The sequence below is a fragment of the Pelobates fuscus genome, chromosome 8 (genome assembly GCF_036172605.1).
Source record: "Pelobates fuscus isolate aPelFus1 chromosome 8, aPelFus1.pri, whole genome shotgun sequence".
NCBI classification, from domain to species: domain Eukaryota; kingdom Metazoa; phylum Chordata; class Amphibia; order Anura; family Pelobatidae; genus Pelobates; species Pelobates fuscus.
Genome location: NC_086324.1, coordinates 43,001,328 through 43,007,327, shown reverse-complemented (window position 1 = coordinate 43,007,327; position 6,000 = coordinate 43,001,328). Strand labels below are relative to the sequence as shown.

At 37.1% G+C, this 6,000-nt stretch overlaps 1 protein-coding gene across 2 annotated transcripts in view; it reads left to right on the top strand.

Moving 5' to 3' along the window:
• Positions 1-2,729: 2,729 nt before the first annotated feature.
• Positions 2,730-6,000, top strand: part of WIPF1 (WAS/WASL interacting protein family member 1) — a 78,559-nt gene continuing 75,288 nt past the window's right edge. The window contains exon 1 of one of the 2 annotated variants that reach the window (XM_063428650.1): positions 2,730-2,833. The gene's annotated coding sequence lies outside the window, so the exon portion shown is untranslated. Of the gene's footprint in view, positions 2,834-2,872; positions 3,073-6,000 lie in introns of those variants that run through there. The other variant, XM_063428652.1, reaches the window with a different exon arrangement.

Genomic DNA, 6,000 nt, shown 5'->3' with positions numbered 1-6,000 from the left:
GACCGACGACGGTCCTGAACCGTCCTAAATTTAAAATGTACTTACCCGATCGCCGTCGTTCCCCCGGCGGCGATCGGCGTTGCTCCCGTTGTGGGGAGACTGCCTGCAGCCCAGACAGTCTCCCCATGGCGGATTAGGACCCCTGGGGCCATGTGATCGCTCAACAGAGCGACCACATGGTCACAATAGGTGTCCTAGTCTCTGCCTGCAGGGGGACTGTCTGTGCTGACAGGCAGTCTCCCTGCCAGTGTAAAATAAAAAAAAAATTTAAAGTGAAAGGTAATAAAAAAAAAAATATTATTATATATGTGTATATATATGATATATAGACATATATTATACCTATATAATATATGTCTATATATCATATATATAATGTCATGCTAAGTGTATTTTTATATTAATATGTACATATATTAATATAAAAATACACTTATAATTAATTTACACACGTATATATATAATATATATAATAACTATATATATATTGTATATATATATTATTATAAAATACGAATAATAAATAATTTAAATTAAATTAAAAAAATTAAAAATAATAATAAAAATTAAAAAAAAATTATATATCTATACGAAATGTTATTCTAACTGTATTTTGATATTAATATATATATATTTATATCAAAATACACTTAGAATGAAATTGTATATATATCTATGTATATATAAATAAATAAAAAGAATACGAACTATTCATATGTCCATATACAAAATGACATAAATAATTATATAAATATACACGTAGACTTCAAATATATAAATATGCATATATATTTAAATTCTACGTGCGTATTTATGTAATATTTTTACATAATTAAGTTATTTTATTGATTGCAATTTAAGGGACCTGCCTGCCAACCCAGGCCAAAAGTCTAGAGAATTTAATTTGCTAGCACTGTATTTTACCCTGTAACGTTCTACGACACCCTAAAACCTGTACATGGGGGGTACTGTTTTACTCGGGAGACTTTGCTGAACACAAATATTAGTGATTCAAAACAGTAAAACATATCACAGCGATGATATTGTCAGTGAAAGTGACTTTTTTTGCATTTATCACACATAAACAGCACGTTTACTGATGATATAATTGTTGTGATACATTTTCCAGTTTTGAAACACTAATATTTGTGTTCAGCAAAGTCTCCTGAGTATAACAGTACCCCCCATGTACAGGTTTTATAGCGTTTTTGAAAGTTACAGGGTCAAATATATGGGTCAAATATTTTTACATTGAAAATGACCAGGTTGGTTACGTTGCCTTTGAGAGCGTATGGTAGCCCAGGAATGAGAATTACCCCCATGATGGCATACCATTTGCGAAAGAAGACAACCCAAGGTATTGCAAGTGGGGTATGACCAGTCTTTTTTAGTAACCACTTGGTCACAAACACTGGCCAAAATTAGCGTTCAATTTAGTTTTTTACTTTTTTCACACACAAACAAATATGAACGCTAACTTTGGCCAGTGTTTGCGACTAAGTGGCTACTAAAAAAGTCTGGACATACCCCATATTGAATACCCTGGGTTGTCTACTTTAAAAAAAATATGTACATGTGGGGTGTTATTCAGCGATTTATGACAGATAATAGTGTTACAATGTCACTATTGATACATTTTAAAAATATATGTTTTGAAACCGCAATATCCTACTTGTACTTATAGCCCTATAACATGCAAAAAAATAGCACAAAGCATGTAAACACTGGGTATTTTTAAACTCAGGACAAAATTTTGAATCTATTTAGCAGTTTTTTTCATTCGCTTTTGTAGATGAATAAAAGATTTTTCACATAAAAGTCAAAAAACATGTATTTTTTTCAATTTTTCATCATATTTTTTCATTTTTTAAAAATTAAATTACATGAGATTATATAAATAATGGTATGTAAAGAAAGCCCCTTTTGTCCTGAAAAAAACAATATATAATTTGTATATGAACAGTAAATGAGAGAGCGGAAAATTACAGCTAAACACAAACACCACAAAAGTGTAAAAAGATGCCTGGTCGCAAATGTACAACATCGCAAAAAAAGTCCAGTCCTTAAGGGGTTAAAGGAATATACCGCTACAGTGCTCCCTGGCAATTACCCCTACAGCCCTGAACAGTGTTCTAGGCTGCCTAAGTCAAATGTATTTGTGGTGTAACTAGCCCCCGGCACAAAAGAGCAAATATATCTGTATGTGCTGCCTTTCAAGGACAAACCCTGCACATACAAACTCCTACAACCATCACCACTTCTAAAAGCAGATGTAGTCATAGTGGTCGGAATAACCCTTCAAATGTTAACGGAGTTTAATACTTAATAATGTAAAACTTAGAAATGTAAAATAGTTGGTCTATTAATGTTGGCCTTGAGTTTCCCTTTACTTTTGAAATAACTGAATAAAGTTATTATTATTTTTTTAAACTATTTCTTGGTGTCTGGCATTGCAGACCTCTGGCACAATCTCTGTACTATTTATTAGATAAACAAGTTCACCCAACTCTACAAACACCAAAGAAACATGAATATATAACATGGTTAATAAAACAAGTTCCCTATTTTCTCCTGCATGCTTGCTCAGCCCCAGCCTTGCACAGATGTAGCACTATCACTGCTAGCCCTCTCTCTCACAGCAGCAAGAGCAGGAGCAGGCCACATGTGGGAACTGTTGCATCACTTTCCGGACATAGGGGAAGTCTGACATTTTTTGCAGAGCTCAGGGAGAGCCTTGCAAGCAGAGAGCAGCGTGGCCGGTGCCTGGAGAAAGGGGCCATTGGGGGCAGCAGATCCAGAGCTGGGGCAAGCCAAGCTCCCCTCCTCCCTACCAGTAAGTGACAGCAGCAATGCAGGGACTGGCCCCTGTGTCCTGGGTTTGCACAGCTGGATGGGTGGGCCTTTGGGATGTTGATAGACAAGAGAGCTGAGTTGTCAGATCACTGGCATTTATGGTGATTTTGTCATGTCACACACTGCCATGTCATCTAGTCCAAAACAACAGCAATCTGGGCATATTGAGCAGACAGAACTGGAAGGACTTCTGAATAATTAAAACAAAAAATAAAAAAGGTATTTGGAAACTAACACTGCTTCTAACACACCCTGCATTTCCTGGACTCTGCTGAAGTTTATGTAACATTTGCCTGCTACATTTTGTTTAACTCATCAGTTCTGGATCCTGGGGTTTGAATTGTATTGTATCCGGTAAAGTTTATAAAAAGCTCATTATGTGCAGTCATTAGAGCTACAGCCTTGTAATTATAGTTATTGGTGTGATTCCATCAGATGGAAGGGGGAAAAAAATACTAACTCTTACAAGTTACATTGTTTTCCTTATAGATCTGCTCAAAGAGTTGTGTCTTGTGTCTTATTCTCATTTCCTTTGTTTATGTGCTTTTATGCCTCATTTTTTGCTCTTTTGATTTCAGTGCATTCCTCAGGCTGCTTACCATTATAGCCTTATTTCACCCTGAGGGCAGTCATAGATAAAAAAAAATAAAAAATAAAAAATAAAATAGCATATACTAATATAAAGAAAACAACTATTTCCCCTTTCTGTCAATACAGTATCCTGTAAAACCTGTGACTTCTGTGTAATCTCTTTGAAAACTGAGCTTTCAGTTAGTTGAATATTTTTTTTTTTTAGTAATGGCCAGTACTGTTTGTTCATAACACTACATGTTTACTGTACTTCCAGTATCAAACTTTAGTGATCTAGGGGTTTATTCACGAACGTGTGAATTGTTGAGAATTAACACCTGAATTGCGAAATGAATGCAACAAAAATCTTACTTTGTAAAAATTCTTTATCTCAGCTATACAGTCACATTCTTGGCTATTTTAAGCTAGATTTTATTTTTCAACTTTCAGTTTGGAGTTTAGTGAATAAGCCACTATTCACTCTTTGACTCATTGTTTTTCCTTAACCGTCAGTCCCCATACTGTTATGTTGGGTACCCAGAATAGTTCTTCAAAGTTGGTTTATATTATTTCATTTTTCTCCTTTCCCTGTGTGAAAAGTAGTAATAAACTGATGGCTCTGCAAAAATTGTGCATTGTTTTGTTATCCTGTTATTTGCAGAGTTTCAGTTGAAGTCTAATCATCAGCATTTTTAATAGGAAGTTTCAAATTCTGCATAACTAATCTGCAATGTTTTCCCCTTCTGTTTTCAATACGGAGTCCGACTGTCTCAGTGGTGGTATAATACACATACATGCATAAAATAATAATGGATGTATATAGTTAATTTGTTCCGAACACAATCAGTGTACATTACAACTAAATAATATATTATGTATTAAAGTGCTTTAACCCCTTAAGGACACATGACATGTGTGACATGTCATGATTCCCTTTTATTCCAGAAGTTTGGTCCTTAAGGGGTTAAGGGGTTAAAGTACATCAGTCACAATAATGCTACAACCATTAAAGGAAATCTATGGGCTTTGCATGCAAAATTGTATTCCTAGCACTATAGTACCCTATAGTGCCCCCCTCGCTTGTGCCCCCCTCTCCCCAAGCCCCGCACAGAAAGAGTTAACAATCCTTAATTCACTTACCGAAATCCAGCATCGATATCTCTCGGCACTGGGTCAGACTCCGTCTCTGTTCCTCCTCCCCCAACATTGGGGACCTAATGTGCATGCGCCACGATCGCACTAGGATGACCCCATAGGAAAGCATTGAATTAATGGTTTCCTATAAGGTTTCAGCCGAAACTGGATGTCCTCATACATAGCGTGTGGACGTCCAGCGTCAGTTAGGTGACTAAAAGTTGCCTAACGACCCATAAGCGCCTCTACTGGTAGAGGTGGAGTTAACACTGCAAGGTAATTATTGCAGTTTCTCAATAACAGCAATAATTACAATTGCAGGGTTAAAGGACCACTATAGGCACCCAGACCACTTCAGCTCAATGAAGTGGTCTGGGTGCCAGGTCCATTTAGGATTAACACTTTCTGCTGTAAACATAGCAGTTTCAGAGAAACTGCTATGTTTACATTAGGGTTAATCCAGCCTCTAGTGGCTGTCTCATTGACAGCCGCTAGAGGCGCTTCCGCGCTTCTCACTGTGATTTTCACAATGAGAAGACGCCAGCGTCCATAGGAAAGCATTGAGAATGCTTTCCTATAGACTGACTAAATGCGCTTGCTGCTCTTGCCGCGCATGCGCATTCAGCTGATGACGTCCGAAGGAGGAGGAGAGTCCCCAGCGCTGAGGGAGCCCGGCGCTGGAGAAGGTAAGGTATTAACCCCTTCCTCCCCCTTCAGCGTCATGGGAGGGGGTCCATGAGGGTGGGGGCACCCTCAGGGCACTATAGTGCCAGGAAAACAAGTTTGTTTTCCTGGCACTATAGTGGTCCTTTAAACTCACTGGAGCACTGCACCCAGACCACTTAAATGAGCTGAAGTGGTCTGGGTGCCTATAGTGTCCCTTTAAATGTATTATGGCGAAATATACACTTCCTAATCACACTATGCCTCCACAAATATTTTGTTCACAAATACTTACTTCTTTGCTAAATCGAAAATGTTACTTGGTGAGGTCCAACTCAAAAACATGTGACTTAATGAATTTATATTTTGGGGGTTCAGCCTTGTTGCATACAAGATAAGAAATGGTCAAGGAAGAGTCTACTTTATGTTTTACATGTGGAGAAGAGTGTATTTGCGGATGTCTCTAATTGAACCCTTTTTACTACTGAGCACTATTTGATTGAAAAAATATTTGCATTACATTCGTTTAAAGCAAGAGATGCATAGGAAATATATAAACATATCACAACTGATTGGTGTATAGATTGTTTTGCTGACATACATAAAAATGAAAATTATGGAAATCTCAATTTAAATTTTTTCGCTTATACGTTCAGCCTTTATGATTTTGGGAAGTGAAAAGTTTTAGACGGTGTACAGTATTCTTTAGCGTGCAATATTTCACACAGGGTCTGACATGTTTGCAAAAATGCAATCTTTATGACATACAGTAGGTGGGAT